This window comes from Gymnoscopelus braueri, assembly GCF_963280865.1.
Source record: "Gymnoscopelus braueri genome assembly, chromosome: 17".
Lineage (NCBI taxonomy): Eukaryota > Metazoa > Chordata > Actinopteri > Myctophiformes > Myctophidae > Gymnoscopelus > Gymnoscopelus braueri.
In genome coordinates this window covers 48,300,948-48,323,050 of record NC_137617.1, presented here as the reverse complement: position 1 = coordinate 48,323,050, position 22,103 = coordinate 48,300,948, and the positions used below count along the sequence as shown (strand labels likewise).

At 40.8% G+C, this 22,103-nt stretch overlaps 1 protein-coding gene and 1 long non-coding RNA gene across 2 annotated transcripts in view; both read right to left on the bottom strand.

The window, feature by feature from the left end:
- The window catches only part of LOC308105203 (uncharacterized protein), a gene marked incomplete at its 3' end in the record, with an annotated part of 438,556 nt that overhangs the window by 33,108 nt on the left and 383,345 nt on the right, over positions 1-22,103 (bottom strand). The gene's annotated exons all lie outside the window — the stretch shown is intronic.
- Positions 3,785-6,532, bottom strand: LOC308104772. Its single transcript, XR_013934852.1, has 3 exons — positions 6,449-6,532; positions 5,930-6,010; positions 3,785-4,321 (listed from the first exon to the last, which is right to left on the bottom strand). It is a non-coding gene; the product is annotated as an uncharacterized lncRNA (long non-coding RNA).

Genomic DNA, 22,103 nt, shown 5'->3' with positions numbered 1-22,103 from the left:
CACACACACACACACACACACAGTAAAGCAGTGGTTCTCAAACGTTTTGGTGCTAAGGATCCCCACATGTAAGCCTATATATGTTTGCCCACAGACCCCCATCTGAGAATGTTTTGTGCCAGGGACCCCCAGAAGAGAAGATTTGTGTTAAAAAAATCTAAAATATCCAAATCTTTTCTAAAATGTAGAAAAATAGCAGATGTACAAGCTCACAGCGTGAAGTGACGCGCTGTGAGCTTGTATATCTGCTATTTTTGACATATGGAACATTGCTTAGTGGGACCCCCTCGAGGTCCCCGGACCCCACTTTGAGAACCACTGGTGTAAAGTAACTAAGTACATTTACTCAAGTGCTGTACTTACAGGAAGTACAGTTTTGAATTACTTTTACTTTACCTGAGTATTTCCAATTTCCAATACTTTTACTTCTACTCCACTACATCTCAGAGGTAAATATTGTACTTTTACTCCACTACAATTATTTATTTTACAGCTTTAGTTACTAGTTACTTTGTTCAAAAATAGCTGATCTACAAGCTCACAATGTGTCATGTTGTGACACGTTGTGCTGCTTAACACTGATGTAAATATTTAGGATTGGATTCAGAGATTGTGTTATATGAATTATTAATAACATTAATTAATTAACATTGAGAATACAAACTGAAAATCTATATAATTGACAAAAAGTTGACATGAATAATAATGAGCAGCTGCTTTACTGGTGTTCAGTTATGATGCTTCTTCTCTCAGTTCCTCTAATCTACATTAAGTTAGAATTTTAGTTTTTTATTTATTGCCCCTTTTTGCACTTTACAGTACTTTTTAAAATAACTAAAATAACTTTACTGTACTTTTTAAAATAACTTTAAAAAAAAGATAATTGTTAAACATTTTAAAATAGTGGAAAATAGCCGATCTACAAGCTCACAATACGTCGTATTAAGACGCGTTGAGCTTGTAGATCGGCTATTTCACACTTTTGTGTTCAGAAAAAATAGAAATGTGAAACATGGAGATACAAGGTTTCTACCCGACAGCAAAAATATTACAGGGCTATATAAATCATGTCCTTCATCATCACAACCACCACAAGTGATGTATTATTCATATTATTGGTAATAATAATTTACCACCAGACAGACAGACAGACAGACAGACAGACAGATCGATCACCTTTAGATCTAGCTTTCAGAGTGGTCAGTTTCCTGGTCAGTGTCTGGACATGTTCCTCTAGGTTCCTCTTCCTCTCTGACATCTTCTCACAAACATCTACATCAGCTTCACAGTGTCCACCTCTGTTTTCTGACATCATCTCATCTATCTTCTGCAGCAGCTGTGTGACCTGAGTGTCATCTCTCTTCTTGTTGTTGAAGACATGATATCTGTTCCCACATTTGTCAACAAGCCAGCGGAGGTCTTCTCCTTCAGCCTCAATGTGCTGCTCAATGCTCATGTCTACCAGACTGTCTCCATGGGTGAACAGTACCATAGAGTGACTCCAGAGACTCTGTGACAGAAGTGTCATGTGTTCCGCTACTCTCTGTGCTTTGGTGGATGCTCTATCAAGAGGAACCGTCAGAAGAGCAGCATGCGGTCCAGGACGACAGAGACACACACTGTTCTGGATCTCCAGTTTGTCCATCTCTGAGGTGTCCTGAAGTGGACTGTTGTAGAACCAGCCTGGTGAGTCCACCACTGTCACCTGTCTCCCTGCTACTTTACCCTGTCTCACCTCACACTGCACTGACCTCAGTTCAGTTTGAAAACCACTTCCTGTCAGAATGGTGTTTCCTGCTGAACTCTTCCCAGATAACTGCTCTCCCAACAACATAATCCTGAGGTCAGTCAGTCCTGTCAGAGAAAACAAGTCCTGTCACACAACAGTGAAAATAGCAGATCTACAATTTTATTTGCAGGTGAAATGTTATTGTTTAAACATGCTAACCCGAGTGTCCCTACTCTTTAACTACTGCCAGCGAAAACAAGCCATTTTATCAACCTTTGAAAAATCATGGAATATTTTGTGTGAATGCTATCCGCACGGTGATCCCCTCATTACACACACAGGGGTCTCGTAGAATGGGGGGGGGGGGATTATCCGATAGCGGTAATCCGTTCCATAGTTGTGGCAAGTTGAAAATAGCATGTTTTGCCAAAAGTATAGTGTAAAAAAAAAGTACACAGCAGCCGAGATAGAGCATTTTTAAGCAATAAGTTAACCAGGGAGTGAATGGAGCAGCACATCTTTGGATGCCGTTATCTCTGGTTCTGTGTGATATATATATATATTTTTTAAACTCGTCCAAACTCGTCCATGGCAGGCTGGGCCATAGCAGAATTTGACGAACTAATTCGTCCATGGCAGGCAATGAGTTAAAAAAAAGTTAAAAAAATTCCCCATTACAGTGAAAATAGCAGATCTACAAGCTCACAATGTGTCGCGTTGCACCGTGTTGTGAGGTTGTAGATCTGCTATTTTCCCTCTATTTAAATGTTTTAAAAATAATAATAAAAAAGGAAGGCTTTTGGACATACAGCAACGATTATGTTTAAAACATTGTAGCTTTGTTCCTCAACCACTAAACCACTTCAACACTATACTTAGTTGAGTGGAGTCCCCCAGGGGACTGTACTAGGCCTCCACCTGTTTTCACTCTATACTAAATATATTAGCACAAAATAGCAGATCTACAACCTCACAACACGGTGCAACGCGACACGTTGTGAGCTTGTAGATCAGCTATTTCCCCAGAATAGGGATGCTAGGCTTCATGTGGTTAAGCCCTATATACTTCATCATCATAAGACAAATAGCAAAAATAGCAGATCGATAGCTTATAGATCAGCTATTTTCACTATTTTGGGGATTATAATCATTTTTTTATAGGGACACCCGGGTTAGCATGTTTAACTCATTAAGACCTGAGGCCGATTCTACAAATACCTTCTAAACCAGCAGTTCTCAAACCTTTTCATGTCAAGGACCCCTAATGATATGTATCTGGCTGCGGACCCCCATCTGATTTTGTTTTGTGCCAGGGACCCCCAGGAGAGAAGATTTGTGTTAAAGAATGTGTCAAACACATTCAAGATTTTTCAAAAATGTTGAAAAATAGTAGATGTAAAAGCTCGCAGCGCGGCACAAACCCTTTGATATACACTTGGCCGCGGACCCCCATCTGAAAATGTTTTGTGCCAGGGACCCCCAGAGGCAAAGATTTGAGTTAAAAATGTTTGCTTTAAAAATGTACATATTCAAAGACATGCACACATTTTCAAGATTTTTCAAAAATAGCAGATCTACAAGCTCATAGCGCAGCACTCGGTGCCGCGCTATGAGCTTGTAGATCTGCTATTTTTGAATAGCCAAAGCTAAGTGGTTAAAATGATTGTGACGCTGGGGACCCCCTGGTAACCCCCCCCCCCCCCACTGGACCACTGGACCACTGGTTGAGAACCACTGGCTTAAACAATAACATTTCACCATCAAATAAAATTAAAACAGAACACAATTTGTTTCTTTGTCAATACAGTCTCCTCACATCAGAAAAATGCAATATAGGTTACAAAATGTGTTAATTGTCACTTAAACAAAGTAAACAAAACATACCAATGTGTTTTGGAAGTCCAGTTGTTTGTTTCTGAGCGTCTGTCCTCCTTTGTTCTGCTCTTCTTCTGATAGTTCTCTGCTTCTCCTTTAGTTCCTCTGAGACGTGTTCTTCCGTCTCATAGTGACAACCATTACTAGTCACCATCTGATCTATCTTCTTCATCAGCTCTGTGACCTGACTTCTACCTCCTCTGTCACTAATATTAAGAACATGGAAGCGACCTTCACATTTCTCAGTAAGATATCTTAATTGAGGGTCAGATCTAATGAGATCAGTGTTCATGTTGTTTCTATCAGCTACAGTGAACACTATAATAGTGTGTTTCCACACTCTGTCACTGAGGAGAAATCTCACATGCTCCTCTGCTGACATCCCTGTTCCTACCCATGGACTGTCTAATCTGATCACTAGGACAAAGGCATGGGGTCCTAGAGGACACAAATTCACACTCTGTTGGATTTCTAACTGAGTCAGTTTTGGGGTCAGATCTAGGGGACGATAAGACACCCATCCTGGAGTGTCTACCACAGTGACCTGTCTGCCTGACACTTCCTCTTGTCTCATGACACTCTGAGATGTTCTTCTGTTTGCTTTAAAAACATCTCTGTCCAGGATGATGTTTCCTACTGAACTCTTTCCACTGGGTTCACCTCCATCTCTTCCCCCGATCAGAACAATTCTCATTTCTGATGGGTCGCTGTTCTTCCCTGGATGGAAAGAGTCAAAATAATACTATTAACACACACACACACACACACACACACACACACACACACACACACACACACACACACACACACACACACACACACACACACACACACACACACACACACACACACACACACACACACACACACACACACACACACACACGGGGGGGGGGCTCTAGTCTAAAAGGCTTATATCAGGGATCTTCAACAGGGGCTGCGGGACCCTGTTGAACCGTTAGGGTCGGTAGGCAGGATAGATTGACTATGTTATCACTTGAAAATGATGATCATAAAGTGGTATTACTTCACAGAGGGACAATGTGGTGAGTAGCCTATTGGATCATTGTCACTATTGGGAATATATTGCTCATTGGAAGCAGAATCACATGATGGCTGTTGTACGTACCACGCTGCAGGCACACACTGTTTATCCTTTTAACATTAAATCTGACCAACATAGTCTGAATGGAGTTTAGTTCAGGTATAACCTTGTGCAGTGGTGGGAAAAGTACTCACATGTTTTACTTAAGTAAAAGTATCAATGCTGCAACGTAGAAATACTCTGTTCCAAGTAAGTCAGAAATTCAACATTTACTTGAGTGAAAGTACAAAGGTATTGGCATCAAAATGTACTTAAAGTACCAAAGGTTGAAAGTACTCATTATGCAGAATGTCCCATTTCAAGTTTTCAAATGTTAAAAAAATCTTTTGAAAATAGCAGATCTACAAGCTAAAAATGCGTTGCATCGCGACGCTTGTAGATCTGCTATTTTCAAATGGCCCGAAATGTTTATAGGGTTGAAGTGGTAAATGCATGTTTTGTATAATAATTCAAATCTACAAAGTAACTAGTAACTAAAGTTTTCAAATAATTGTAGTGGAGTAAAAGTACAAGTATCGGAAATTGGAAATACTGCAGAAAAGTAGAAATACCTCAAACTTTTACTTAAGTACAGTACTTGAGTAAATGTACTTAGTTACTTTCCACCACTGACCTTGTGTCTACAGTATGTCCTGTAAGCCCCCTGCTGATTTCTCTAATGAATGAATCATGTGTGTATTATGTCACATGTTCATGTATTTGTTGTTGAAAAGTGAACGTCAAACCATATGTTTAACATCATACTAGTAGCCTACTGTCTATGTGTGTGGAGAGAGTTGTAACAGCAACTTTTTTAATCCTTTTAACACACTGATCCCCTGACACCATTCCACTTATAGTCTGTAGTTCTGCTCTGCTCTGGAGAACAACGTTTAGTGTGTAGGGCCTTTATGGACCTGGCCTGTGTCCAATGTGGAAACCCTGGTGCCACTAGAGCTCTGATTGGATATTTTACAATGGCTTAAAACTTATTGGCACTCAACTGGAAGAGTAACATTCATGTGCAACATTTTGGATCACACACACACACACACACACACACACACACACACACACACACACACACACACACACACACACACACACACACACACACACACACACACACACACACACACACACACACACACACACATCCGATCTCCATGATTGAATCAAAAATGCTTCTATGAAAATAGTCCTACTTGTTTTTAATTTTTAATTCTATCATAATGTTTTACCTGCTGATGAGCTGCTGGTCTGAATCCCACTCTGCTTTCGTTTCCTCCATTTGGAAAACATTGTAGCCAACTGGAAACACCCTAAATTAACATGACATTAATGTAAACCACCTACAGTATCATCATTACCTTTATTTAAACTCAGAGTACAATGAGGGGCAGCTGAGGTAAAAATTGCAATAAAAAAAAATACAATAAAAACACAGCAGAGTCACTACTAAACAATAATTGTAAAGAAAGCATGAATCAGTAATGACAAGAAAATACTAAACACTCATTCCAGGCGTATTAGATTATTAGATATCTTGTGTATGAAGTTGACACTTGAAGTTGACAAGGTGATGGTTAGTATTCATTATCCAGAGAGCAGGAATGTGTTCAGTTCGTTTTATAGGAATCCATCCATTCTGATCTATAAGTGGATATTTTGATCTTCCATGTCTTGGGCCAGAAAAACGAAATAGCAATATTTATTGGCAATATTAACATTCCTCGCTTTGTGTCACTCAGAGTGTTTACCTTATTAAAGTGTTGAAGAAATGAGTCCAGACTGTAAACTTCACTCCTCCAGTGTCAACATGCACTGACAAGTGATTCCTGTCAATCAAGAGGAAAGTGTCAATCATTCATGTGTAGTACGTATGAATTAGCTTGTTAACGAATGAATGAAGGAAGGTCCGGGTGTGTGAACGTAGCATAAACCTCCTGTCTTCCGTGTCTACATGAACTATCGCTACGCTGTATTTATCTTATTACAGCGTGTGGAACTCAGACTTCCATGTAGATATTCAACGTAGCTAGTCTAGGCCCATCAGTCATCTAAGACATATCTATGACGTATGACTCCCCCAAAAAATAGGGGTCTCATGTGTCTAGGGGTTTGAACATAATTGTCCGTGTTCGGGGGAGAGAAGCCGGGCGGTAAAGGTGATATTGTCACAAAGCACATGCTCCTACATGCTGTCAGCGGGAGGAGTTGATCTTTTCCCTCTTGTATTTTCTTACTGTCAATTTTATTTGTGTAAGTCATGTGGAGGAAGACAGCGCAGCTGGCTTCCTCCACTCTAAGTTTACAGTAAAACAAACTGGTGGTGTGACCAATGGCCATTTACAATTATTAATACTATATTACTATTAGTATTAGCATATATTTTGGTTGAAACTAAGGCATACAAAAGTAAAAAAGTGAAAAATAAAACTTTCTTAAATAATAATAAAATATATATAAAAATAAAATCGAATTTTAAAAATATTTTTTGATTGTGGAGACTAACGAATATTCGAAAAATTTAAAAATCTGTGGTATTCCTAGCCTCCGGTCAACCATATAGTGTTTAAGTGGTTAAATATAGTTCACTTTATATAGAATATATGTTCCCATCATGTGTCAAAAGACATGGCTGCTTCCCTTAACCGTGGGTACCTTGGACCCCTTATGGCAAATCCCAGCCCAGGGCAGATGATAATGGCCTCCATGTCTGCCAATTAGGCCTATTAGACGATGGTCAAAGAAGAGAAGAATTAATAGGAAAGAGTATAGCACAGCGGGGCTCATAAACCTTGCTTATAAGCTTACAATAATGAAGAATGAATCAAAACACTTTACTGCAAAATGCTGTGTGTGTAAAGCTCCCCAAACATCTTGGGGACAGGATGTTACTGCAATACATACACACGAAAAGTTACTGGTTACTGGACGCCAAAGTTAGACGTGCATTGGTCATCATAGGGCCTCGTATGACACAGGAGATAGACAGGACTGGTCACAAGAAATGAAGAAATAGATGAGAATATAATCTGAATTAATATGTAATTTGGTTGTGTTACACCGTAGAACCAATTATAAATGATGCTAAAGTGTGATATTAATTATCTGAACCCATTGTCTCCGCCAGGCCGAAAGGCATGGCGAGAGAGTATGTTTTACCCCCTGTCCGTCCACGCACTCCCTGGATGCCAATTCAGAACTTCTGCCCCAAATTTTTCACATGGGCCTGTTATAGCGCCACCAGGAGGCCACAATAACCTAACTGACCTGGCGGAGACCTGTGCTCCGAGGAGCACTTTTTCTCATTTTACTATGATTTTAACAAAAGGGTTATTATTGTGAATTATTGTTGATTTAATTCATTTTGATCCTTTATACTTTGAGACTATGAGTCCTTCCTTAATATTACTTTTTTGATCCTGAAGAATTAATCAAGAATGTAATATATTATTTTGGTTTATTTTATTGTTTTATGACCACACTGTGTTATGTCTAATCATGTGTTTGAATTGTACTCAGCTTGAGAGATAATGTATGGGGCTGTTTGTGCAGCAGTGACAGTGGAGCAAGGAGGAAAACAGAAGTTGGTTAAATGAAAGTATATAGCAGATGTTTCCTGTACTTTTAGCTGGTCAAAGCAGATTACCACACACACAGGCACACACACACACACACACACACACACACACACACACACACACATAGATTGCTTAGGGTGTGGGGGCACGACACTGCTGCAATACACACACACACACACACACACACACACACACACACACACACACACACACACACACACACACACACACACACACACACACACACACACACACACACACACACACACACACACACACACACACAGGGTGTGAGGCATGAATGCTGTGATACAGACACACACGCATATGGGAAGAGTACTGGGCCATTGCAAAACAACAGGGGGGTCAAGAAAGAGGATCTTGACTGTAATGAAGCAGAGAGGCAGATGTAATGCTGGACATGATGGAAATTATGATTATTTGAATAATGTAATTTAATCAACAGTATCGATCATGCTGAAGTATGAAACTAACTAAAATATATGTGTACAACATCTGATAATGAAATGGAGGAGAAGTGATCTGTTGCTTATAATATGAGTGATGGAATTAATTGTTTATTGTAATAGAAATGTGGAATTCATCATGACTGATTGTTTTATGTTAACAAAGGATATCTGCATTTCAGTTTGGTTAAAATATTACCCTTTAGAGTGATGATAGGAGATAACTAGACTAAAGGTCAGCTGGACATGGGGTCGGCCAAAATAGTTTGACAAACAACAATTGAGGAACCAAACTCATATTAACTGATACCGATTTGTAACTTATGTATTTGTGAGCAGACGCACCCCTTTACATGGGCACATTTCCTAATAATAATAACTAAGGCCATCTGGTACACTTCCCCTTCTTGAGATTCTATTCCCTTTTCTGTGGAAGTTCTTGTCCTCCTACTTCCCAGTAACTGCTGTCAACTCAGGGCCGGTGCTAGGCAATTTGGCGCCCTAGGCAAAACAAATCCTGGCGCATTATTTTTCAGTTTTGCTTGCCTTGTTGAAATTGTTGGCAGCCATTTTTTAATGCAAATTAGAAGGTTAAGAATATAATTAGTTTGGGAACCATGTTATTCAGATTCAGCATCCTTGAATTATGTAAAATAGTCAGCTTCCCAACTTTTACTCCCAAATACCATTTGTTTCTGAAATCCCTCCTGTCTAACTGATTAGTGGCAGTGCCCACCTGGCTGTAATTGCCATGGGGTGGGGGTGGGGCAGTCCAAACATGATATTTTATGATAAATGCGCCTGCAAGTATAAATTATTTTTACAAATTGCGAGTGATATATTTACAAATAGTCATATATTTGTATAAATCATAGCACATGTATTTAAATGCCAACTTACAAGTAAGTTTGCAGATAGGAAACTACATTTGTAAAAAGCGTGACGTTTGTCTCAAAATGATGTAACAGCATAGGCGGCGGGTGAGCTTGACAATTGGCAAGGCTGGGGGTCGGCCGCGCGCGACCCCCAACAATTGACACGCAGAATTGACATGCAACAATTGACACGCAGAATTGATGATTTACAAATGAAAATCTCTGCGACTCGCTCACTCCCACTCGGTCACTCCAACTTCGAACTGGAAGTAGTCGAGTTCCAATTGTTCATTTGCTTCTTGGAGGAGGCGAGTGGAGTCAAGTGGAAGAGACGAGGAGGCTCTCCGCTTTCGCATTGAGCGAGTGTACATGAAGTGTCTCCACAGCTCCTCGCGGCAGACTTCCGCATACATGGTCCTCCTCCACATGTGGCCACACAAACAAGGCTTGAAACCCGAAACCATGCCGAAAACACCGGCCGCCAACCCCCCCCCCCCCCCTCGCCCCCGCCGCTCACTCGTTGCGCATCTCACACACACACACACACGTTTAACTAAAACGCGATGTGAAGACACACATTTAATGCTGAATTATAGAGCTTCAGCTGATAAAGTAATTGAAAAGACCGCAACAAGCCACTGGCTTTATTGCGTTGTATGATATAAAGCTTAATACGATTATACATTGCAATATATTGTGCACACTTCTTCTGTCTCAAAAGCTGAGTTTCTCTTTGTGCATGCCTCAATGCAGTGCACGGACTACTATAAATGACTGTGACAAAGATTATGTTAACATTGTTAACTTCTGGGACGAATAAAAATAAAAGAAAACGGGTGGAAAACGGAACGCTCGTCCTAAAACACACTGCCCCATTTTTTTTGCCGACCGAGCCGCCGGATTAGACCCGGGGCGAGGCTGTTTTAGGACGAGAGGTGCGCGAGCAGCGTGATGACTGATACACATGAAAGAAGACCCTTCACAGCTAATAGAGAATTTAACATTTTAAGAATCAGTTCAGAATTGAATGAGTACGGCTATGGTTAAATGTGAACCTGTTTCTGCTATAAATATGCATCCACCTTTCTGCGGGCCCCTCGGCTGCGACACTTCCTTTTTGCCACACATCTACACTTCATGGAGTACATTTTTGTACTGGGGTTCTGGGGACTGTACGAGCAAGAAGAGGGACAGGTCAGGATTAAATTCATAAATGTAAGTTTGCTCATCCTGGCGCTTCATTCACTATTTCAGGAATAAATGGCTTTGCACAACAATGTTCACTATAAAGATAACGATGTGGCCATCCACATTGATGAATTGTCTATTCTTATATTCTGTATTATTCTATACCTGCATATTATTATATGCATGTATATTTTCATCCACGGCTCTGGTCCAGCTGTGTGAGACGTCATAAGTGATCGCAGAATTTGCCGTTGCTTTGAAATGACGCTCGAGTGCATTCCGATCCTGTGAGGCCAACCGGTCGACCACTCTGTCCTCGCAAATAATCCTCGGCTCCTCGCAGGGGCTGGGCTTAGGCACGAGTGGAGGAAGCGAGGAGAGTGAGTGAGTGACCGAGCTTTGGGGAATGGAATTTAGCTATAGACACACAGAGAGGCGAGGCGAGGCGAGGCGAGGGAGGGAGGGAGGAGGCCGCTCTGTCATTCTGCTGTGAGTCAGTATCAGTTATACTCTGTTACTCTGTTATAAGTAAAAAGTCAGGAATTAAAAATGTACTTGAGTAAAAGCTCAGAAGTATTGATATCAAAATTTACTTAAGTACCAAAAGTAGAAAGTACTCATTATGTGGGGTCTCTGCTCTACGTGTCTTGAGACAACTTGTTGTGATTTGACTCCTTAATACAATTGAATTGAAATTGAATTGAATTATGCAAAATGTCCCATTTCACAAGTTTTCAAATGTATAAAATGTATATACATACCAGCTGGAGGAGAGGCCCGGGTGGTGGCAACAGCTGGAGGGGAGGCCTGGGTGGTGGCACCAGCTGGAGGGGAGGCCCGGGTGGTGGCACCAGCTGGAGGGGAGAACCGGGTGGTGGCACCAGCTGGAGGGGAGAACCGGGTGGTGGCACCAGCTGGAGGGGAGAACCGGGTGGTGGCACCAGCTGGAGGGGAGGCCTGGGTGGTGGCACCAGCTGGAGGGGAGGCCCGGGTGGTGGCACCAGCTGGAGAGGAGGCCCGGGTGGTGGCACCAGCTGGAGAGGAGGCCCGGGTGGTGGCACCAGCTGGAGAGGAGGCCCGGGTGGTGGCACCAGCTGGAGGGGAGGTAGAGCTGGAGGAACCACTCGGGGGGAAGGCGCGGGGGAAGGCTCTGTTACTCTGTTACAAGTAAAAAGTCTGGAATTAAAAAAGTACTTGGGTAAAAGTACAAAAGTATTGGTATCAAAATGTACTTAAAGTACCAAAAGTAGAAAGTACTATTTCACAAAGTTTTCAAATGTATGAAATGCATAACAATCTTTTCAAATAGCAGATCTACAAGCTGTATCTTGTAGATCGGATCATTTTCAAATGGACGAAATGTATACAGGGTTGAAGTGGTTAATTGTAGTGGAGTAAAAGTACAATATAGCGCTAGCGCTATATACCGCTATGCGCTAGCCTACACCACAACCACTCATGACTTCCTGTTTGACATAAAGAGTGAGCAGGCATGCAAGTACATTTTGATAACATTACTTTTGTAGGCCTACTTTTACTCAAGTACATTTTTAATTCCGGACTTTTACTTGTAGTAATGATACTTTTACTTAAATAAAACATGTGAGTACTTTTTCCACCACTGGGTGCATGAGTGAATAAGGTCATGTTCTGCTCATGTTGGTTCCACTGTAGAGAAGGTTTATGTAAGTGATAATGAACAGTAAGCTGGTCTACATAAATGTTATTTCATTATTTCATTTTATAGTGAGAATCATCCATATTGCTGGGATAGCCTCTGTCTCTCCCTGACCTAATAAAATATGACAAACATGTTGTTTTGAAAAAGCTCAATGTAAACAAACTACATTGTGCTTAATCTCTTTATGTACTGTATATCCATTCCTGCTCTTCTCACACACACACACACACACACACACACACACACACACACACACACACACACACACACACACACACACACACACACACACACACACACACACACACACACACACACACATCGCTGCCCTGTAGTTGCACAATTATTATTGCAGTGTCAGACACAGTGGCGTAACGAGCCAACAGTGGGCCCGCCGCGCGCAGCCGTCGCTGATGGTGACTAATTAATTCCAAAGATCAGACTATCAACAATTATGGAAATGCCAGAGGCAAAACCTATCCATAAGAAACACTTAAGATAATCATTAAATGCAGATAGCTAGGCCTATTTATTGTGCTTGCATAACACATGGTCACAAATAAAGTAGTTATTGGAACATTAGCCTATGTTTAGGGAGATTTGGCCTTTTATAGACAGAATTGTCGGTTCTCTGTTTCCTTAATTTTAGAAAAGAAAGGAAAACGTATTTGAGACAGAACAGAACACGTAGATGCCATAATTCAAATGAATTCTATCGAAATAAGAGGAATGCATTTTAATCTTCAGGAAATTAACACATTTATTTAGACAAAAATAAATGTAAAATGCAATAACGTTTACATTAATCTACAAGCGTGCTCATTCTATGATGGAATTAAAACAATCGTTTGATTTTCAATTTTCAAAAAAATCCCTGTTAAATAGTGGTCAATATTAAAATGAAAATGCAGTTTTGAAAATTAAAATGAAATAAGATTTAATCTTCAGATAATGAACGCATTTTTTAAGACAAAAATGAATATATATAATGCAATAGCATTTACATTTAATCTTCAAGTGTGCTCATTCTATGACAGAATTAAATTAATACATAAAAGGTAATTTGATCAAAGAATTCCCTGCTAAATAATGGACAACATTCAAATGAAAAGGCTATTTTGAAAATGTAAATTAAATAAGGCTAAGACTTTTTAATCTTCAGCTAATAAATGAATTTTTTAGACACAAGTGAATGTATAATTCAATGGCATTTACATTTGATCATTTTCGAATCCTACTATTATCATGCAGGCTAGGATTTGTAAATGATAAAGCAATGTCATTTTCTTTAGCCTTTTCATTCGGTCATAAAATGAGCACACCTGGAGATGAAATGTAAATGCTATTGAATTATTCATTCAGTTGTGTCTCAAAAAATGCATTTATTAGCGTAAGATTTAAAAGCATTAGCCTTATTTAATTATTTTCCAAATAGTCTTTTCATTTTAATATTGTCCATTATTTAGCGGGGCATTTTTGGAAAATGTTAAATCAACTGACCTTTTATGTATTAATTTAATTCTGTCATAGAATGAGCACACCTGAAGATTAAATGTAAATGTTATTGCATTTTACATTTATTTTTGTCTCAAAGAATGTGTTAATTTCTTGTAGATTAAAAAGCATTTCTGTTATTTCAATAACATTTTTGAATTTGCCATTTCATTTGAATTATGTCATCTATTCGCTTCCATAGAAAACAGCCCAAACTACGCATTTGCCACGATTGTGCACAGAGCAGCAGCAGCTCAGCAGCAAAGCAGTGTTGCCAGATTCTGCGAGAGAAATAAGCAACCAGGTCTATGAAAACGAGCCCAAAAGAAGCGACTAGGCTACGGCAATTTGGTATTAGCCAATCTACAAGCTCACATCGCATTGTGAGGTTGTAGATCTGCTATTTTCAAAAAAAGAAAAGAAATATCAGGAAAAAAATAGGTAATTTTTTAACTTTAACAACACTTAAAACAATCCACAATCCCTTTTACCGACGGCACGGGTGGGCCCCACATGACTCTGTGCCCAAATGACTCTGGGCCCCAAATGACTTTGGGCCCCAAATGACTCTGGGCCCCAACGCAACTGCGTTGTCTGCGTCACGGTAGTTACGCCCCTGGTCAGACCCATGCTGCGGTGTGCATTCTGCTCACTTTGCCTGCTACTAATTAAATGCTCTGGCAGATACAAAGTGTCACTGACTTGCATCAAGTCATATCACTTGTTCTCATTGAAAGTGTCAAATAGTCTACGATATTCAGCTGCACCGCAATTATGAATTAATAATTCCAACCGCATCATACCGACGACGGAAGACTTAAATGATAAGGGACCACACACACGCACACGCACACACACACACACGCACGGTGCCATCAAATGATACAACACTGTGATCATTATTGCCGTCACCTGTGTACAACTAACATTAATTACATGTTGTCACTGTAAGAACACATTAAAGATTGTGCAACAGGTCAACAGCATGTGAGTGTGCTTGGAAACGTGTGTGCGTGTGTGTGTGTGTGTACATAGTAGTCTACATAATCCTGATCATAAGAGTCGTCTGTCGTCTGTATGATGTGGTTGAAATCATTAATAATTGTGGTGCAGCCAAACATATTAATAGACTATTTACACTTCCAATGTGATCAAGTGATATAACTTGATCCACATCAGAGACACTTTGTATCTGGCAGAGCATTTAATTAATGAAATAGCAGGTAAAGCAAGCAGTTTCCACACCGCAACAGGAATCTTGCCACCTACAGGGCAGTGCTCAGTGGACAGTGGGTTTTTCGGCACGTTCTCATCCTCACTGGATACAACCTCATCCTCATGGATAAAAACTCATCCTCATGGATCCAAACTCATCCTCATGGATACAAACTCATCCTCATGGATCCAAACTCATCCTCATGGATACAAACTCATCCTCATGGATACAACCTCATCCTCATGGATAAAAACTCATCCTCATGGATCCAAACTCAACTCATCCTCATGGATACAAACTCATCCTCATGGATACAACTTAATCCTCATGGATAAAAACTCATCCTCATGGATACAACTTCATCCTCATGGATACAAACTCATCCTCATGGATACAACTTAATCCTCATGGATAAAAACTCATCCTCATGGATACAACTTCATCCTCATGGATACAAACTCATCCTCATGGATACAACTTAATCCTCATGGATACAAACTCATCCTCATGGATAAAAACTCATCCTCATGGATACAACTTCATCCTCATGGATACAACTTCATCCTCATGGATACAACTTCATCCTCATGGATACAAACTCATCCTCATGGATACAAACTCATCCTCATGGATACAACCTCATCCTCATGGATACAACCTCATCCTCATGGATACAACCAGGGACGTGCCGCCACAGGGAAATTTGGGACAATTCCCGAACTGCCGCTCCATTCCAGGCCGGCCGTTTAACACTCGCGTGACTAACCCGTCAACTGGCCGATTTTGAGAATGTAAAGTGGATTATCTTCTCTCATGAAGCTCCGAGGAAGTTCCCCTTTCATGACTTTTCCTAACCGATTCAAATAATGTTTTTTTTTATTATCTGAAACATATTATAAATATGAAATTAGCCCTATATATATATACCATCCCAGACGTTATATTTCGTCTATTTGGACCGGTCTCACCCTTTCTCCCACAGGCACGGAGCCATTCACACCTCGAGACCCCCCGCAATGGCCCGCAGACCGTCATTGATCAAGTTAATGGATGATTTGCATTTCACTGTCAGCCTGGCCAAGGGACTTCATTAGTCCAATACTAATAATGAAATAATAATAAAATATTCCTGTAAATCTAACCTCTAAATGCTGTATTTCATCTAAGCATTGTATAGTGTAGCAGAGAGAGAGCGAGAGAGAGAACGTAAGCTGTTGGCTGCGCGGCGCTCTGTCTATGTTGCCATGTCTGCTTATTATAAGCGACTTTGGGCTTGTTTTTCACGTCTTTCAATGAAGACACGTTGTGAGCTGCTGAGGACAGACATCTCGTTATATTTATGGCTTGATTTCTCCCATTCCAGAAGTTTACAAATATAAATAAATAGTTAAATTAAGAGCCTATTATTATTATTATTATTATTATTATTATTACCCATATCATTAAATTATAATGGTAATAATTTTATTTCACTGTGTTACTGCTTCTGTTCTGTTACTTTTACTTTACTGGAGTATTTGCAATTGTCTATACTTTTAACTACTACTCCACTACATCTCAGAGGCAAATATTGTGCTTTTACTCATTACTCCACTGCAACTATTTGAAAACTTTAGTTAGTAGTTACTTTGCAGATATAAATTATTACGTTATTAAATATACATTAACCACTGTAGCCCGATTTTATACTTAGGCTATTTGAAAATAGCCAATCTACAATCTCAAAGTGCTACAAATAAACATCACACCATTAAAAACATCTGTACACGGTCTACTAAACTGGAAGGCTCATAAAGCACTAAGCTTGTTTAAAATGAGATCCCCACATACACAAATCATGATGACATATAGGAGACAGACATAAATACACACTACTGCTTCATGCCTCACTGTTTTCTCAGGGCACACACCAGACAGACACAAAGCATGCAGTAAAATGTTCATAGACCTGACTGCTTATTTCTCTCGCAACATTTGGCAACCCAATCTTTTCCCTGTCACTGCGAAGCGGCGAAAAAAGACCAGATCTACAAGCATAGTGCTTGTCACGCAGCGACTGTTTTGTGCTTGTAGATCAGATATTTTGCGCAGGATTGAGCACATGTGTGAAGCATACCGATGTGTTCACTACAGATCGCGCTGTTTTATAATGCTGTGCCAACAGATCTGATCTACAAGCATAGGGCTTGTCAGGCAGCGACTGTTTTATGTTTGTAGATCAGATATTTAGCGCAGGAGTAGAGCTGGAATGAGCACATTTGTGGAACATATCAATGTGTTCACTTGTTGCGCTGACATAGGGAGGAGGAGAGGAGACGCTTACATTAACTCAAGAGTTTAATATAAGCTACAGATCGCGCAGTTTTATACGCTTTTTTTTTACATACATGATCTGCAGTTACTATTACAAGTTAGTGAAGTTACACATGCACGTTCCCAGTTAGCCTATATTATAATGTTCTGCCTGCATGTAGTCTGACAATAAATGTGAGCTGGTATGTTAATAGGTAGGCTATTTAAAAGACAATAGAATCCCCCGCTGTGACCCGCAGCTCAGGGGGACAAGGTGTCGGATCGTCTCGAGCCAGGGGGGAGAGACTGGCCAATGGAGTAGCAGGAAACGATCGGTCATTATGATCTTAACTCAGGCTGTGTATGGGATGGGCTGACGGCAGTCGCGGGAGTGTTAAAAAAAAGAGGGGAAAAAAGTAGTTTTTTTCCAAGAGACAAGCCAGTGGGCCAATTACATGCGTTATATTTACTTTTTGGGCCGCCCAGACCCATAAAGTAAATATAACGCATGTAATTGGCCCACTGGCTTGTCTCTCATCTGAAATGGCCAATCCTTGAGTAGCACCGGCCCACATTACCTCCAGTATGTTATCATTATTGTACATTTTTCTTTTTATGTTTTTATTATAAATACAAATATTACACATTACATAGCTATAATTATTATAAATAAAATATACCGCTCATCGGTTAGTATTTGGGACCTAAAAAATATTTACCTTACGGGACCTTACAGGCCTCTCTATCTGAGATTCCAAGGCTGAATTAGGGCCCTAGCACGTCCCCTGGATACAACCTCATCCTCATGGATACAAACTCATCCTCACTGGAAGAACAAAATGTAGGCCTATCGACATTCTCTGGTCAAAAACCTTGTAACTCTACTTGCGCTTCATTTAGGTAAAATATTGGTGACGCTGTGCAGTGTTATTATTTCACAAACACAATTTAGTAACTTCCTGAAAAGTAGCCTGTTTACATGCAGCTTTTCCACCCATCAGCAAATATACACGTTTAACCACGTACGCCCTATATACTGCCTTGTATGACAAACAGCAAAAATATAACTAATGTTGCAACTAATTGCTTGATTTTAGATCTGCTATTTTGCTCTTTTTGAAACTTAAAAAAAAAATCTCATTCTTAACTTACCTAGGATTGAGATCAAACTGATTCTTGATGGATAAATGTTGATTCTTAGACTTTAATTTAAAGAAGTTGAGCAGAAGTTGAGCAGCACTTTGTGACTCCCTCTCTGCTGGTGTGCATCAGGGGAAAGAACTGACAGTAAAAAAAAGGTCATTTTCAGGAACTTACATGATTGGATAGCTGAATGACTCCCATTTCAATGATGTCATTAGAGTTCAGTTTTATTGTCATGCATTCTGGGAAATGTAGTGAAATGATTGTGGTAAATTGAGCATAACTATACTGTGGGCTACCAGGCCTAGCTGCTTAAAAGGAGAAGACGAGACGTCCAGAGTCCATGTTCAGCAGGGGCGTGCTGGGACCAAAATTCAGCTCTGGGATTTTTTTAACCCAGCACCCTGCTGAAAAACGTCCCAGCCCAACAGTAACGTAACTAATAATTGGGCCATGCGACGCGGAAATTACCGTAATAATCCTAAAACAGGAGCATATTTTTTTTGCGGCTGCTCCAGAGAAGAGATCTTAACACATTGGGTGCCAAAAACGGTCCGGACCGTTTTTCATAGTCCAAACGAGGAGTGCCAAAAACGGTCCGGACCGTTTTTTCGTCTTTTCATTGGATTACTGTACAATACATCCTGGGGCAGCTTGTGACTTAATATGGGACGGCTACATGAAAGAGACATCCAACAAATCACGTGATTGTCCAAAAAAAGCAAAAAAAAGGGTTGACTCCCCTTTCTGTGCGACCAAACCTGAGTGTTTACAAACTTTTCAAGCCAACAGAGTTACTGAGAGAGAGAGCCGTCTATTGAGAGAGAAGCCTTGGAAACGCGTGCCTTTTTTTGTTATAGAGAGGGAGACAGAGAGATCGTGAGTGAGTGTAGTGATAGCCTAGTGTAGTTGTGAGATTGATTGATCGTTTGAGTGAGTAGTTGTTTTGTTTGATAGGAGTAGCCTAGTGTAGATAGAATGTCGGCGAAACGGCCCCGTAAACCTGGGCGCGGAGGAGGTCCGCCGCCGATGTTTCGGCAGCGGACAATGTTCGAAATGTTTGGCGCGGCTCGACCAAAGGCACCACAACCAGAGCCCCCAGAGCCTCCAGTGGATCTTGTTACTGGGGAAGGATCTGGTCTGGTTTTGAAGAAGGAGGAGGAGAATCGCAAACCCCGGAGGAGCACCAGGACACGAGCTGTTCCTACCCGCTTTATCCCCCCCGTCTCGGAGTCGGAGATTCAATGCAGCGGTTCACCACAGCCAGAGCCTCCAGTGGTCCCTGTTACTGGGGAAGGATCTGGTCTGGTTTCAAAGAAGGAGGAGAATCGCAAACCGATGCCCCGGAGGAGCACCAGTACACGACCTGTTCCTACCCTTATCCCCCCCGTCTCGGAGTCGGAGATTGAGATTGAATGCGGCGGTTCACCACAACCAGAGCCTCCAGTGGGCCCTGTAAGTGGAGAAGTATCTGATGATGATCCGGTTCCGACGGACGAGGATGGCGAACCGGTGCCCAAGAGACGGAAAAGCACCAGGACGCGATCCGTTCCTACCCTAGTCCCCTCCGTTGAGGAGTCGGAGAGTGAAATCGACGGTTCGTCTGAATCCGACAGTTGTGTGGAGTCTGATGAATGGGCACCATGCAGTGGTAAGAATACACACTTTTTATATTGTGTTTTATTGATTATCTAGTTGATATTACATGGCTAAAACTATCACAGGCTCCTATTTGTTTCATAGTGTCGTTGCCAGGCCTGTTTATTACAAGCCACGCTGGGCCTGTTTTTCTGTAAAGCTATTGCTGCTATTGTGAGCTGCGATTGTGAGCTTGTAGATTACAATGTAGGTGAAACGCATGTCTATCAAATATGGCTTTATTGAAAGGCAATCCAAGGTTGGAGTTTAGTAGGAACGTCGGGAAATGTCCGACGATGTACAGCTTGGAGCGTGTAAATAGTTTATTGTGAATGTGATTTTCAATCGTTTTGAAGTGCTCATGTGGCCTAATGACTATAGACCAGATGAGCACTTGAAACGTAGTTGAAAAATAGCCGTGACAATAGTATATAGTCTGTTCTTTTGGCACATAGTCGCTTCTTTTGGGCTTGTTTTCATAGACCTGGTTGCTTATTCCTATCCCAAGATCTGGCAACGAAAAATAAACAGGGCACAGTCCACAGGCACACACGCTCACTGTGTACTATCAGCCTGATCTGGTACTATAGACCCTCCCACTCTAACTCTGAATTATAGGTTCATTTACTATAGCCTGCTACTGATGAGATGAAAATATGCTTCTGATCAGTATGATTATGACAATTGACAATTTTGCCTATGTACAATGACAGAATGACAGATGCAGTAGGCTAAACTATGTATTGTGTGGGCCATCATAAAAAATAGCAGATCTACTAGTGACTACCAGAACTGTGAGCTTGTAGATCTGCTTTTTTTTGCAGATGCGCTAAGCCCCCCCCTCCCCCCTAACTTCAAAGAGATAAAATGTCAGGTCATCTAAACACTAAACAAAACACAACAACACCTTTTGGTCTTGTTCTCTGGTCATGAGTTCATGTCAACACATTTCCTATTCTGCTTTTTTTTGGGGGGGTGAGAAGCGGTTGTGCTAAAAAAAACAACAACCTCTTACCAGCTTCAAAGAGCTAGAAGGTCAGGTTATCTAAACAAAAAAACAATACAACTTTGATCCATAAGGACACCTGAACAAACATTTCCTTTGATGTCTTACTATGAGATGTATTGTTGACCTTATAGCTGTTCAGGTAAATTGCTCTGGATAAGAGTGTTTGCTAAATGCCTACTTTCTTTTCTTCTTTCATCTCAGGGTCAGATTCGGGTGAGGATGACATGTGGGGACATGTGTCTAGAGGAGCAGCTGTTCGCCATAGGAGAGGTACAGTAAGCTGTCATAAATTCAACATAATACAGGAATACAAAATTGCTAAAACCCCACAGGGCATGGTAAATGTCTTCTCTCATTCAAGTGTAATAAAGTCATGTACCACCACCCTGGGACATAATTGATTTGATTTTGTGTCAATCATATTTACTTACTAAACTATTTCATATTTTACTGTGTTATCAGGCACATATGGGGGGGAGGAGGAGGAGGAAGAAGAAGAAGAGGAGGAGCAGCCCAGTTCTTCACATGCAGCAGAGGAGCAGCCCAGTTCATCACATGCAGCAGTACCACCGGTCAGCCGTAAAAGAGGTACGAACGCTTTCTGTTCGTCACACTTTTTTTTACCACACAAACAAATAACAAAATATGTATTTTATGGTAAAATGATGTATTTCTATTCTATGTACAGGTGGTGGCAAGAAGAAGAAGCCTGCTGTAGTGCATGTGTGGTCGGAGTCAGCAGACTTTCACCCGAAGGACCTTCCCTTCACTGCTGGGACTCCGGGTCTTCGGAACGGCGCTGCTGACCTGCAGTCAACCAGACCT